Here is a 16,716-nt window from a genome sequence, read left to right as displayed (position 1 = left end):
ATACTTAAGAAAACCTAGTTATACCAGAACTACCATGGGTCCCAGCCGCATGTTTTGTTGTTATACTTTGTCAGGGTAATCATGCAGGCCATATAGACCTTCCCCGATAGGGGGATTTACAGGGATGAAAATGCTAAGAATAGTACTACTTAACACAACATAGTTACCATGGGTCCCAGAACGCATGTTTTGTTGTTATACTTTGTCAGGTTAATCATGCAGGCCATATAGACCTCCCTTGATAGGGTGAGTAACAGGGATTAAAGTGCTAAGAACAGTACAACTTAACACAACCTAGTTAACATTAACAGTGGTTCCCAGACCGCATGTCTTGTTGTTAGATTTTGTCAGGATAATCAGGCAGGCCATATAGACCTCCCCCGATAGGGGGAGTAACAGGGATTAAAGTGCTAAGAATAGTACCACTTAACACAACCTAGTTACCATGGGTCCATGACCGCATGTTTTGTTATTATACTTTGTCAGGGTAATCATGCAGGCCATATAGACCTCCCTTGATAGGGGGAGTAACAGGGATTACAGTTCTAAGAATAGTACAATTTAACACAACCTAGTTAACAGTGGTTCCCAGACCGCATGTCTTGTTATATTTTGGCAGGATAATCAGGCACGCCATATAGACCTCCCCCGATAGGGGGAGTAACAGGGATTAAAGTGCTAAGAATAGTACCACTTAACACAACCTAGTTACCATGGGTCCATGACCGCATGTTTTGTTATTATACTTTGTCAGGGTAATCATGCAGGCCATATAGACCTCCCTTGATAGGGGGAGTAACAGGGATTACAGTTCTAAGAATAGTACAATTTAACACAACCTAGTTAACAGTGGTTCCCAGACCGCATGTCTTGTTATATTTTGGCAGGATAATCAGGCACGCCATATAGACCTCCCCCGATAGGGGGAGTAACAGGGATTAAAGTGCTAAGAATAGTACCACTTAACACAACCTAGTTACCATGGGTCCATGACCGCATGTTTTGTTATTATACTTTGTCAGGGTAATCATGCAGGCCATATAGACCTCCCTTGATAGGGGGAGTAACAGGGATTACAGTTCTAAGAATAGTACTACTTAACACAACCTAGTTACCATGGGTCCCACACTGCATGTTTTGTTGTTATACTTTGTCAGGGTAATCATGAAGGCCATATAGACCTCCACCGAAAGGGGGAGTAAGAGGGATTAAACTGCTAAGAAAAGTTTTATTTAACACAACCTAGTTACCATGGGTCCATGACCGCATGTTTTTTTATTATACTTTGTCAGGGTAATCATGCAGGCCATATAGACCTCCCTTGATAGGGGGAGTAACAGGGATTACAGTTCTAAGAATAGTACTACTTAACACAACCTAGTTACCATGGGTCCCACACTGCATGTTTTGTTGTTATACTTTGTCCGGGTAATCATGAAGGCCATATAGACCTCCACCGAAAGGGGGAGTAAGAGGGATTAAACTGCTAAGAAAAGTTTTATTTAACACAACCTAGTTACCATGGGTCACAGACAGCATGTTTAATTATTATACTTTGTCAGGGTAGTTATATATCTAACAAATCTATCTATTTATCTTCTATCGATTCTATCTAACTATCAATCTATGTATATCTATCTATCTATCTTCTGTCCGGACTGTTTTGAGACAGCCACTTGTGTTTTTGACAAATTTGAAGTAGGAGGACAGACCAATCACAAGGATTAAACTGCGAAGAATAGTAATACTTAAGAAAACCTAGTTATACCAGAACTACCATGGGTCCCAGACCGCATGTTTTGTTGTTATACTTTGTCAGGGTAATCATGCAGGCCATATAGACCTTCCCCGATAGGGGGAGTTACAGGGATGAAAATGCTAAGAATAGTACTACTTAACACAACATAGTTACCATGGGTCCCAGAACGCATGTTTTGTTGTTATACTTTGTCAGGTTAATCATGCAGGCCATATAGACCTCCCTTGATAGGGTGAGTAACAGGGATTAAAGTGCTAAGAATAGTACAACTTAACACAACCTAGTTAACATTAACAGTGGTTCCCAGACCGCATGTCTTGTTTTTAGATTTTGTCAGGATAATCAGGCAGGTCATATAGACCTCCCCCGATAGGGGGAGTAACAGGGATTAAAGTGCTAAGAATAGTAGAACTTAACACAACCTAGTTAACATTAACAGTGGTTCCCAGACCGCATGTCTTGTTGTTAGATTTTGTCAGGATAATCAGGCAGGCCATATAGACCTCCCCCGATAGGGGGAGTAACAGGGATTAAAGTGCTAAGAATAGTACAACTTAACACAACCTAGTTAACAGTGGTTCCCAGACCGCATGTCTTGTTATATTTTGTCAGGATAATCAGGCAGGCCATATAGACCTCCCCCGATAGGGGGAGTAACAGGGATTAAAGTGCTAAGAATAGTAGAACTTAACACAACCTAGTTAACATTAACAGTGCTTCCCAGAACGCATGTCTTATTGTTAGATTTTGTCAGGATAATCAGGCAGGCCATATAGACCTCCCCCGATAGGGGGAGTAACAGGGATTAAAGTGCTAAGAATAGTAGAACTTAACACAACCTAGTTAACATTAACAGTGGTTCCCAGACCACATGTCTTGTTGTTAGATTTTGTCAGGATTATCAGGCAGGCCATATAGACCTCCCCCGATAGGGGGAGTAACAGGGATTAAAGTGCTAAGAATAGTAGAACTTAACACAACCTAGTTAACATTAACAGTGGTTCCCAGACCGCATGTCTTGTTGTTAGATTTTGTCAGGATAATCAGGCAGGCCATATAGACCTCCCCCGATAGGGGGAGTAACAGGGATTAAAGTGCTAAGAATAGTAGAACTTAACACAACCTAGTTAACATTAACAGTGGTTCCCAGACCGCATGTCTTATTGTTAGATTTTGTCAGGATAATCAGGCAGGCCATATAGACCTCCCCCGATAAGGGGAGTAACAGGGATTAAAGTGCTAAGAATAGTACAATTTAACACAACCTAGTTAACAGTGGTTCCCAGACCGCATGTCTTGTTATATTTTGTCAGGATAATCAGGCAGGCCATATAGACCTCCCCCGATAGGGGGAGTAACAGGGATTAAAGTGCTAAGAATAGTAGAACTTAACACAACCTAGTTAACATTAACAGTGGTTCCCAGACCGCATGTCTTATTGTTAGATTTTGTCAGGATAATCAAACAGGCCATATAGACCTCCCCCGATAGGGGGAGTAACAGGGATTAAAGTGCTAAGAATAGTAGAACTTAACACAACCTAGTTAACATTAACAGTGGTTCCCAGACCACATGTCTTGTTGTTAGATTTTGTCAGGATTATCAGGCAGGCCATATAGACCTCCCCCGATAGGGGGAGTAACAGGGATTAAAGTGCTAAGAATAGTAGAACTTAACACAACCTAGTTAACATTAACAGTGGTTCCCAGACCGCATGTCTTGTTGTTAGATTTTGTCAGGATAATCAGGCAGGCCATATAGACCTCCCCCGATAGGGGGAGTAACAGGGATTAAAGTGCTAAGAATAGTAGAACTTAACACAACCTAGTTAACATTAACAGTGGTTCCTAGACCGCATGTCTTATTGTTAGATTTTGTCAGGATAATCAGGCAGGCCATATAGACCTCCCCTGATAGGGGGAGTAACAGGGATTAAAGTGCTAAGAATAGTACAACTTAACACAACCTAGTTAACAGTGGTTCCCAGACCGCATGTCTTGTTATATTTTGGCAGGATAATCAGGCACGCCATATAGACCTCCCCCGATAGGGGGAGTAACAGGGATTAAAGTGCTAAGAATAGTAGAACTTAACACAACCTAGTTAACATTAACAGTGGTTCCCAGACCGCATGTCTTATTGTTAGATTTTGTCAGGATAATCAAACAGGCCATATAGACCTCCCCCGATAGGGGGAGTAACAGGGATTAAAGTGCTAAGAATAGTAGAACTTAACACAACCTAGTTAACATTAACAGTGGTTCCCAGACCACATGTCTTGTTGTTAGATTTTGTCAGGATTATCAGGCAGGCCATATAGACCTCCCCCGATAGGGGGAGTAACAGGGATTAAAGTGCTAAGAATAGTAGAACTTAACACAACCTAGTTAACATTAACAGTGGTTCCCAGACCGCATGTCTTGTTGTTAGATTTTGTCAGGATAATCAGGCAGGCCATATAGACCTCCCCCGATAGGGGGAGTAACAGGGATTAAAGTGCTAAGAATAGTAGAACTTAACACAACCTAGTTAACATTAACAGTGGTTCCTAGACCGCATGTCTTATTGTTAGATTTTGTCAGGATAATCAGGCAGGCCATATAGACCTCCCCCGATAGGGGGAGTAACAGGGATTAAAGTGCTAAGAATAGTACAACTTAACACAACCTAGTTAACAGTGGTTCCCAGACCGCATGTCTTGTTATATTTTGGCAGGATAATCAGGCACGCCATATAGACCTCCCCCGATAGGGGGAGTAACAGGGATTAAAGTGCTAAGAATAGTACCACTTAACATAACCTAGTTACCATGGGTCCATGACCGCATGTTTTGTTATTATACTTTGTCAGGGTAATCATGCAGGCCATATAGACCTCCCTTGATAGGGGGAGTAACAGGGATTACAGTTCTAAGAATAGTACTACTTAACACAACCTAGTTACCATGGGTCCCACACTGCATGTTTTGTTGTTATACTTTGTCAGGGTAATCATGAAGGCCATATAGACCTCCACCGAAAGGGGGAGTAAGAGGGATTAAACTGCTAAGAAAAGTTTTATTTAACACAACCTAGTTACCATGGGTCCCAGACAGCATGTTTAATTATTATACTTTGTCAGGGTAGTTATATATCTAACAAATCTATCTATTTATCTTCTATCGATTCTATCTAACTATCAATCTATGTATATCTATCTATCTTCTGTCCGGACTGTTTTGAGACAGCCACTTGTGTTTTTGACAAATTTGAAGTAGGAGGACAGACCAATCACAAGGATTAAACTGCGAAGAATTGTAATACTTAAGAAAACCTAGTTATACCAGAACCACCATGGGTCCCAGACCGCATGTTTTGTTGTTATACTTTGTCAGGGTAATCAGGCAGGCCATATAGACCTCCCCCGATAGGGGGAGTAACAGGGATTAAAGTGCTAAGAATAGTAGAACTTAACACAACCTAGTTAACATTAACAGTGGTTCCCAGACCGCATGTCTTGTTGTTAGATTTTGTCAGGATAATCAGGCAGGCCATATAGACCTCCCCCGATAGGGGGAGTAACAGGGATTAAAGTGCTAAGAATAGTAGAACTTAACACAACCTAGTTAACATTAACAGTGGTTCCTAGACCGCATGTCTTATTGTTAGATTTTGTCAGGATAATCAGGCAGGCCATATAGACCTCCCCTGATAGGGGGAGTAACAGGGATTAAAGTGCTAAGAATAGTACAACTTAACACAACCTTGTTAACAGTGGTTCCCAGACCGCATGTCTTGTTATATTTTGGCAGGATAATCAGGCACGCCATATAGACCTCCCCCGATAGGGGGAGTAACAGGGATTAAAGTGCTAAGAATAGTAGAACTTAACACAACCTAGTTAACATTAACAGTGGTTCCCAGACCGCATGTCTTATTGTTAGATTTTGTCAGGATAATCAAACAGGCCATATAGACCTCCCCCGATAGGGGGAGTAACAGGGATTAAAGTGCTAAGAATAGTAGAACTTAACACAACCTAGTTAACATTAACAGTGGTTCCCAGACCACATGTCTTGTTGTTAGATTTTGTCAGGATTATCAGGCAGGCCATATAGACCTCCCCCGATAGGGGGAGTAACAGGGATTAAAGTGCTAAGAATAGTAGAACTTAACACAACCTAGTTAACATTAACAGTGGTTCCCAGACCGCATGTCTTGTTGTTAGATTTTGTCAGGATAATCAGGCAGGCCATATAGACCTCCCCCGATAGGGGGAGTAACAGGGATTAAAGTGCTAAGAATAGTAGAACTTAACACAACCTAGTTAACATTAACAGTGGTTCCTAGACCGCATGTCTTATTGTTAGATTTTGTCAGGATAATCAGGCAGGCCATATAGACCTCCCCCGATAGGGGGAGTAACAGGGATTAAAGTGCTAAGAATAGTACAACTTAACACAACCTAGTTAACAGTGGTTCCCAGACCGCATGTCTTGTTATATTTTGGCAGGATAATCAGGCACGCCATATAGACCTCCCCCGATAGGGGGAGTAACAGGGATTAAAGTGCTAAGAATAGTACCACTTAACATAACCTAGTTACCATGGGTCCCTGACCGCATGTTTTGTTCTTATACTTTGTCAGGGTAATCATGCAGGCCATATAGACCTCCCTTGATAGGGGGAGTAACAGGGATTACAGTTCTAAGAATAGTACTACTTAACACAACCTAGTTACCATGGGTCCCACACTGCATGTTTTGTTGTTATACTTTGTCAGGGTAATCATGAAGGCCATATAGACCTCCACCGAAAGGGGGAGTAAGAGGGATTAAACTGCTAAGAAAAGTTTTATTTAACACAACCTAGTTACCATGGGTCCCAGACAGCATGTTTAATTATTATACTTTGTCAGGGTAGTTATATATCTAACAAATCTATCTATTTATCTTCTATCGATTCTATCTAACTATCAATCTATGTATATCTATCTATCTTCTGTCCGGACTGTTTTGAGACAGCCACTTGTGTTTTTGACAAATTTGAAGTAGGAGGACAGACCAATCACAAGGATTAAACTGCGAAGAATAGTAATACTTAAGAAAACCTAGTTATACCAGAACCACCATGGGTCCCAGACCGCATGTTTTGTTGTTATACTTTGTCAGGGTAATCATGCAGGCCATATAGACCTTCCCCGATAGGGGGAGTTACAGGGATGAAAATGCTAAGAATAGTACTACTTAACACAACATAGTTACCATGGGTCCCAGAACGCATTTTTTGTTGTTATACTTTGTCAGGTTAATCATGCAGGCCATATAGACCTCCCTTGATAGGGTGAGTAACAGGGATTAAAGTGCTAAGAATAGTAAAACTTAACACAACCTAGTTAACATTAACAGTGGTTCCCAGACCGCATGTCTTGTTGTTAGATTTTGTCAGGATAATCAGGCAGGCCATATAGACCTCCCCCGATAGGGGGAGTAACAGGGATTAAAGTGCTAAGAATAGTACCACTTAACACAACCTAGTTACCATGGGTCCATGACCGCATGTTTTGTTATTATACTTTGCCAGGGTAATCATGCAGGCCATATAGACCTCCCTTGATAGGGGGAGTAACAGGGATTACAGTTCTAAGAATAGTACTACTTAACACAACCTAGTTACCATGGGTCCCACACTGCATGTTTTGTTGTTATACTTTGTTAGGGTAATCATGAAGGCCATATAGACCTCCACCGAAAGGGGGAGTAAGAGGGATTAAACTGCTAAGAAAAGTTTTATTTAACACAACCTAGTTACCATGGGTCCATGACCACATGTTTTGTTATTATACTTTGTCAGGGTAATCATGCAGGCCATATAGACCTCCCTTGATAGGGGGAGTAACAGGGATTGCAGTTCTAAGAATAGTACTACGTAACACAGGGTCCCACACTGCATGTTTTGTTGTTATACTTTGTCAGGGTAATCATGAAGGCCATATAGACCTCCACCGAAAGGGGGAGTAAGAGGGATTAAACTGCTAAGAAAAGTTTTATTTAACACAACCTAGTTACCATGGGTCCCAGACAGCATGTTTAATTATTATACTTTGTCAGGGTAGTTATATATCTAACAAATCTATCTATTTATCTTCTATCGATTCTATCTAACTATCAATCTATGTATATCTATCTATCTTCTGTCCGGACTGTTTTGAGACAGCCACTTGTGTTTTTGACAAATTTGAAGTAGGAGGACAGACCAATCACAAGGATTAAACTGCGAAGAATAGTAATACTTAAGAAAACCTAGTTATACCAGAACCACCATGGGTCCCAGACCGCATGTTTTGTTGTTATACTTTGTCAGGGTTATCATGCAGGCCATATAGACCTTCCCCGATAGGGGGAGTTACAGGGATGAAAATGCTAAGAATAGTACTACTTAACACAACATAGTTACCATGGGTCCCAGAACGCATGTTTTGTTGTTATACTTTGTCAGGTTAATCATGCAGGCCATATAGACCTCCCTTGATAGGGTGAGTAACAGGGATTAAAGTGCTAAGAATAGTACAACTTAACACAACCTAGTTAACATTAACAGTGGTTCCCAGACCGCATGTCTTGTTGTTAGATTTTGTCAGGATAATCAGGCAGGCCATATAGACCTCCCCCGATAGGGGGAATAACAGGGATTAAAGTGCTAAGAATAGTACAATTTAACACAACCTAGTTAACAGTGGTTCCCAGACCGCATGTCTTGTTGTTATATTTTGCCAGGATAATCAGGCACGCCATATAGACCTCCACCCATAGGGGGAATAACAGGGATTAAAGTGCTAAGAATAGTACAACATAACACAACCTAGTTAACAGTGGTTCCCAGACCGCATGTCTTGTTATATTTTGGCAGGATAATCAGGCACGCCATATAGACCTCCCCCGATAGGGGGAGTAACAGGGATTAAAGTGCTAAGAATAGTACCACTTAACACAACCTAGTTAACATTAACAGTGGTTCCCAGACCGCATGTCTTATTGTTAGATTTTGTCAGGATAATCAAACAGGCCATATAGACCTCCCCCGATAGGGGGAGTAACAGGGATTAAAGTGCTAAGAATAGTAGAACTTAACACAACCTAGTTAACATTAACAGTGGTTCCCAGACCACATGTCTTGTTGTTAGATTTTGTCAGGATTATCAGGCAGGCCATATAGACCTCCCCCGATAGGGGGAGTAACAGGGATTAAAGTGCTAAGAATAGTAGAACTTAACACAACCTAGTTAACATTAACAGTGGTTCCCAGACCGCATGTCTTGTTGTTAGATTTTGTCAGGATAATCAGGCAGGCCATATAGACCTCCCCCGATAGGGGGAGTAACAGGGATTAAAGTGCTAAGAATAGTAGAACTTAACACAACCTAGTTAACATTAACAGTGGTTCCTAGACCGCATGTCTTATTGTTAGATTTTGTCAGGATAATCAGGCAGGCCATATAGACCTCCCCCGATAGGGGGAGTAACAGGGATTAAAGTGCTAAGAATAGTACAACTTAACACAACCTAGTTAACAGTGGTTCCCAGACCGCATGTCTTGTTATATTTTGGCAGGATAATCAGGCACGCCATATAGACCTCCCCCGATAGGGGGAGTAACAGGGATTAAAGTGCTAAGAATAGTACCACTTAACATAACCTAGTTACCATGGGTCCATGACCGCATGTTTTGTTATTATACTTTGTCAGGGTAATCATGCAGGCCATATAGACCTCCCTTGATAGGGGGAGTAACAGGGATTACAGTTCTAAGAATAGTACTACTTAACACAACCTAGTTACCATGGGTCCCACACTGCATGTTTTGTTGTTATACTTTGTCAGGGTAATCATGAAGGCCATATAGACCTCCACCGAAAGGGGGAGTAAGAGGGATTAAACTGCTAAGAAAAGTTTTATTTAACACAACCTAGTTACCATGGGTCCCAGACAGCATGTTTAATTATTATACTTTGTCAGGGTAGTTATATATCTAACAAATCTATCTATTTATCTTCTATCGATTCTATCTAACTATCAATCTATGTATATCTATCTATCTTCTGTCCGGACTGTTTTGAGACAGCCACTTGTGTTTTTGACAAATTTGAAGTAGGAGGACAGACCAATCACAAGGATTAAACTGCGAAGAATAGTAATACTTAAGAAAACCTAGTTATACCAGAACCACCATGGGTCCCAGACCGCATGTTTTGTTGTTATACTTTGTCAGGGTAATCATGCAGGCCATATAGACCTTCCCCGATAGGGGGAGTTACAGGGATGAAAATGCTAAGAATAGTACTACTTAACACAACATAGTTACCATGGGTCCCAGAACGCATTTTTTGTTGTTATACTTTGTCAGGTTAATCATGCAGGCCATATAGACCTCCCTTGATAGGGTGAGTAACAGGGATTAAAGTGCTAAGAATAGTAAAACTTAACACAACCTAGTTAACATTAACAGTGGTTCCCAGACCGCATGTCTTGTTGTTAGATTTTGTCAGGATAATCAGGCAGGCCATATAGACCTCCCCCGATAGGGGGAGTAACAGGGATTAAAGTGCTAAGAATAGTACCACTTAACACAACCTAGTTACCATGGGTCCATGACCGCATGTTTTGTTATTATACTTTGCCAGGGTAATCATGCAGGCCATATAGACCTCCCTTGATAGGGGGAGTAACAGGGATTACAGTTCTAAGAATAGTACTACTTAACACAACCTAGTTACCATGGGTCCCACACTGCATGTTTTGTTGTTATACTTTGTTAGGGTAATCATGAAGGCCATATAGACCTCCACCGAAAGGGGGAGTAAGAGGGATTAAACTGCTAAGAAAAGTTTTATTTAACACAACCTAGTTACCATGGGTCCATGACCACATGTTTTGTTATTATACTTTGTCAGGGTAATCATGCAGGCCATATAGACCTCCCTTGATAGGGGGAGTAACAGGGATTGCAGTTCTAAGAATAGTACTACGTAACACAGGGTCCCACACTGCATGTTTTGTTGTTATACTTTGTCAGGGTAATCATGAAGGCCATATAGACCTCCACCGAAAGGGGGAGTAAGAGGGATTAAACTGCTAAGAAAAGTTTTATTTAACACAACCTAGTTACCATGGGTCCCAGACAGCATGTTTAATTATTATACTTTGTCAGGGTAGTTATATATCTAACAAATCTATCTATTTATCTTCTATCGATTCTATCTAACTATCAATCTATGTATATCTATCTATCTTCTGTCCGGACTGTTTTGAGACAGCCACTTGTGTTTTTGACAAATTTGAAGTAGGAGGACAGACCAATCACAAGGATTAAACTGCGAAGAATAGTAATACTTAAGAAAACCTAGTTATACCAGAACCACCATGGGTCCCAGACCGCATGTTTTGTTGTTATACTTTGTCAGGGTTATCATGCAGGCCATATAGACCTTCCCCGATAGGGGGAGTTACAGGGATGAAAATGCTAAGAATAGTACTACTTAACACAACATAGTTACCATGGGTCCCAGAACGCATGTTTTGTTGTTATACTTTGTCAGGTTAATCATGCAGGCCATATAGACCTCCCTTGATAGGGTGAGTAACAGGGATTAAAGTGCTAAGAATAGTACAACTTAACACAACCTAGTTAACATTAACAGTGGTTCCCAGACCGCATGTCTTGTTGTTAGATTTTGTCAGGATAATCAGGCAGGCCATATAGACCTCCCCCGATAGGGGGAATAACAGGGATTAAAGTGCTAAGAATAGTACAATTTAACACAACCTAGTTAACAGTGGTTCCCAGACCGCATGTCTTGTTGTTATATTTTGCCAGGATAATCAGGCACGCCATATAGACCTCCACCCATAGGGGGAATAACAGGGATTAAAGTGCTAAGAATAGTACAACATAACACAACCTAGTTAACAGTGGTTCCCAGACCGCATGTCTTGTTATATTTTGGCAGGATAATCAGGCACGCCATATAGACCTCCCCCGATAGGGGGAGTAACAGGGATTAAAGTGCTAAGAATAGTACCACTTAACACAACCTAGTTACCATGGGTCCATGACCGCATGTTTTGTTATTATACTTTGTCAGGGTAATCATGCAGGCCATATAGACCTCCCTTGATAGGGGGAGTAACAGGGATTACAGTTCTAAGAATAGTACTACTTAACACAACCTAGTTACCATGGGTCCCACACTGCATGTTTTGTTGTTATACTTTGTCAGGGTAATCATGAAGGCCATATAGACCTCCCCCGATAGGGGGAATAACAGGGATTAAAGTGCTAAGAATAGTACAATTTAACACAACCTAGTTAACAGTGGTTCCCAGACCGCATGTCTTGTTGTTATATTTTGCCAGGATAATCAGGCACGCTATATAGACCTCCCCCGATAGGGGGAGTAACAGGGATTAAAGTGCTAAGAATAGTAGAACTTAACACAACCTAGTTAACATTAACAGTGGTTCCCAGACCGCATGTCTTGTTGTTAGATTTTGTCAGGATAATCAGGCAGGCCATATAGACCTCCCCCGATAGGGGGAGTAACAGGGATTAAAGTGCTAAGAATAGTAGAACTTAACACAACCTAGTTAACATTAACAGTGGTTCCCAGACCGCATGTCTTATTGTTAGATTTTGTCAGGATAATCAGGCAGGCCATATAGACCTCCCCCGATAGGGGGAGTAACAGGGATTAAAGTGCTAAGAATAGTACAACTTAACACAACCTAGTTAACATTAACAGTGATTCCCAGACCACATGTCTTGTTGTTAGATTTTGTCAGGATTATCAGGCAGGCCATATAGACCTCCCCCGATAGGGGGAGTAACAGGGATTAAAGTGCTAAGAATAGTAGAACTTAACACAACCTAGTTAACATTAACAGTGGTTCCCAGACCGCATGTCTTGTTGTTAGATTTTGTCAGGATAATCAGGCAGGCCATATAGACCTCCCCCGATAGGGGGAGTAACAGGGATTAAAGTGCTAAGAATAGTACAACTTAACCCAACCTAGTTAACAGTGGTTCCCAGACCGCATGTCTTGTTATATTTTGGCAGGATAATCAGGCACGCCATATAGACCTCCCCCGATAGGGGGAGTAACAGGGATTAAAGTGCTAAGAATAGTACCACTTAACACAACCTAGTTACCATGGGTCCATGACCGCATGTTTTGTTATTATACTTTGTCAGGGTAATCATGCAGGCCATATAGACCTCCCTTGATAGGGGGAGTAACAGGGATTACAGTTCTAAGAATAGTACTACTTAACACAACCTAGTTACCATGGGTCCCACACTGCATGTTTTGTTGTTATACTTTGTCAGGGTAATCATGAAGGCCATATAGACCTCCACCGAAAGGGGGAGTAAGAGGGATTAAACTGCTAAGAAAAGTTTTATTTAACACAACCTAGTTACCATGGGTCCATGACCGCATGTTTTGTTATTATACTTTGTCAGGGTAATCATGCAGGCCATATAGACCTCCCTTGATAGGGGGAGTAACAGGGATTACAGTTCTAAGAATAGTACTACTTAACACAACCTAGTTACCATGGGTCCCACACTGCATGTTTTGTTGTTATACTTTGTCAGGGTAATCATGAAGGCCATATAGACCTCCACCGAAAGGGGGAGTAAGAGGGATTAAACTGCTAAGAAAAGTTTTATTTAACACAACCTAGTTACCATGGGTCCCAGACAGCATGTTTAATTATTATACTTTGTCAGGGTAGTTATATATCTAACAAATCTATCTATTTATCTTCTATCGATTCTATCTAACTATCAATCTATGTATATCTATCTATCTATCTTCTGTCCGGACTGTTTTGAGACAGCCACTTGTGTTTTTGACATATTTGAAGTAGGAGGACAGACCAATCACAAGGATTAAACTGCGAAGAATAGTAATACTTAAGAAAACCTAGTTATACCAGAACCACCATGGGTCCCAGACCGCATGTTTTGTTGTTATACTTTGTCAGGGTAATCATGCAGGCCATATAGACCTTCCCCGATAGGGGGAGTTACAGGGATGAAAATGCTAAGAATAGTACTACTTAACACAACATAGTTACCATGGGTCCCAGAACGCATGTTTTGTTGTTATACTTTGTCAGGTTAATCATGCAGGCCATATAGACCTCCCTTGATAGGGTGAGTAACAGGGATTAAAGTGCTAAGAATAGTACAATTTAACACAACCTAGTTAACAGTGGTTCCCAGACCGCATGTCTTGTTATATTTTGTCAGGATAATCAGGCAGGCCATATAGACCTCCCCCGATAGGGGGAGTAACAGGGATTAAAGTGCTAAGAATAGTAGAACTTAACACAACCTAGTTAACATTAACAGTGGTTCCCAGACCGCATGTCTTATTGTTAGATTTTGTCAGGATAATCAAACAGGCCATATAGACCTCCCCCGATAGGGGGAGTAACAGGGATTAAAGTGCTAAGAATAGTAGAACTTAACACAACCTAGTTAACATTAACAGTGGTTCCCAGACCACATGTCTTGTTGTTAGATTTTGTCAGGATTATCAGGCAGGCCATATAGACCTCCCCCGATAGGGGGAGTAACAGGGATTAAAGTGCTAAGAATAGTAGAACTTAACACAACCTAGTTAACATTAACAGTGGTTCCCAGACCGCATGTCTTGTTGTTAGATTTTGTCAGGATAATCAGGCAGGCCATATAGACCTCCCCCGATAGGGGGAGTAACAGGGATTAAAGTGCTAAGAATAGTAGAACTTAACACAACCTAGTTAACATTAACAGTGGTTCCTAGACCGCATGTCTTATTGTTAGATTTTGTCAGGATAATCAGGCAGGCCATATAGACCTCCCCTGATAGGGGGAGTAACAGGGATTAAAGTGCTAAGAATAGTACAATTTAACACAACCTAGTTAACAGTGGTTCCCAGACCGCATGTCTTGTTATATTTTGGCAGGATAATCAGGCACGCCATATAGACCTCCCCCGATAGGGGGAGTAACAGGGATTAAAGTGCTAAGAATAGTAGAACTTAACACAACCTAGTTAACATTAACAGTGGTTCCCAGACCGCATGTCTTATTGTTAGATTTTGTCAGGATAATCAAACAGGCCATATAGACCTCCCCCGATAGGGGGAGTAACAGGGATTAAAGTGCTAAGAATAGTAGAACTTAACACAACCTAGTTAACATTAACAGTGGTTCCCAGACCACATGTCTTGTTGTTAGATTTTGTCAGGATTATCAGGCAGGCCATATAGACCTCCCCCGATAGGGGGAGTAACAGGGATTAAAGTGCTAAGAATAGTAGAACTTAACACAACCTAGTTAACATTAACAGTGGTTCCCAGACCGCATGTCTTGTTGTTAGATTTTGTCAGGATAATCAGGCAGGCCATATAGACCTCCCCCGATAGGGGGAGTAACAGGGATTAAAGTGCTAAGAATAGTAGAATTTAACACAACCTAGTTAACATTAACAGTGGTTCCTAGACCGCATGTCTTATTGTTAGATTTTGTCAGGATAATCAGGCAGGCCATATAGACCTCCCCCGATAGGGGGAGTAACAGGGATTAAAGTGCTAAGAATAGTACAACTTAACACAACCTAGTTAACAGTGGTTCCCAGACCGCATGTCTTGTTATATTTTGTCAGGATAATCAGGCAGGCCATATAGACCTCCCCCGATAGGGGGAGTAACAGGGATTAAAGTGCTAAGAATAGTACCACTTAACATAACCTAGTTACCATGGGTCCATGACCGCATGTTTTGTTATTATACTTTGTCAGGGTAATCATGCAGGCCATATAGACCTCCCTTGATAGGGGGAGTAACAGGGATTACAGTTCTAAGAATAGTACTACTTAACACAACCTAGTTACCATGGGTCCCACACTGCATGTTTTGTTGTTATACTTTGTCAGGGTAATCATGAAGGCCATATAGACCTCCACCGAAAGGGGGAGTAAGAGGGATTAAACTGCTAAGAAAAGTTTTATTTAACACAACCTAGTTACCATGGGTCCCAGACAGCATGTTTAATTATTATACTTTGTCAGGGTAGTTATATATCTAACAAATCTATCTATTTATCTTCTATCGATTCTATCTAACTATCAATCTATGTATATCTATCTATCTTCTGTCCGGACTGTTTTGAGACAGCCACTTGTGTTTTTGACAAATTTGAAGTAGGAGGACAGACCAATCACAAGGATTAAACTGCGAAGAATAGTAATACTTAAGAAAACCTAGTTATACCAGAACCACCATGGGTCCCAGACCGCATGTTTTGTTGTTATACTTTGTCAGGGTAATCATGCAGGCCATATAGACCTCCCTTGATAGGGGGAGTAACAGGGATTACAGTTCTAAGAATAGTACTACTTAACACAACCTAGTTACCATGGGTCCCACACTGCATGTTTTGTTGTTATACTTTGTCAGGGTAATCATGAAGGCCATATAGACCTCCACCGAAAGGGGGAGTAAGAGGGATTAAACTGCTAAGAAAAGTTTTATTTAACACAACCTAGTTACCATGGGTCCATGACCGCATGTTTTGTTATTATACTTTGTCAGGGTAATCATGCAGGCCATATAGACCTCCCTTGATAGGGGGAGTAACAGGGATTACAGTTCTAAGAATAGTACTACTTAACACAACCTAGTTACCATGGGTCCCACACTGCATGTTTTGTTGTTATACTTTGTCAGGGTAATCATGAAGGCCATATAGACCTCCACCGAAAGGGGGAGTAAGAGGGATTAAACTGCTAAGAAAAGTTTTATTTAACACAACCTAGTTACCATGGGTCCCAGACAGCATGTTTAATTATTATACTTTGTCAGGGTAGTTATATATCTAACAAATCTATCTATTTATCTTCTATCGATTCTATCTAACTATCAATCTAT

Source organism: Bombina bombina, chromosome 7 (genome assembly GCF_027579735.1).
Source record: "Bombina bombina isolate aBomBom1 chromosome 7, aBomBom1.pri, whole genome shotgun sequence".
NCBI lineage: Eukaryota > Metazoa > Chordata > Amphibia > Anura > Bombinatoridae > Bombina > Bombina bombina.
This window is presented reverse-complemented; position numbering follows the sequence as displayed.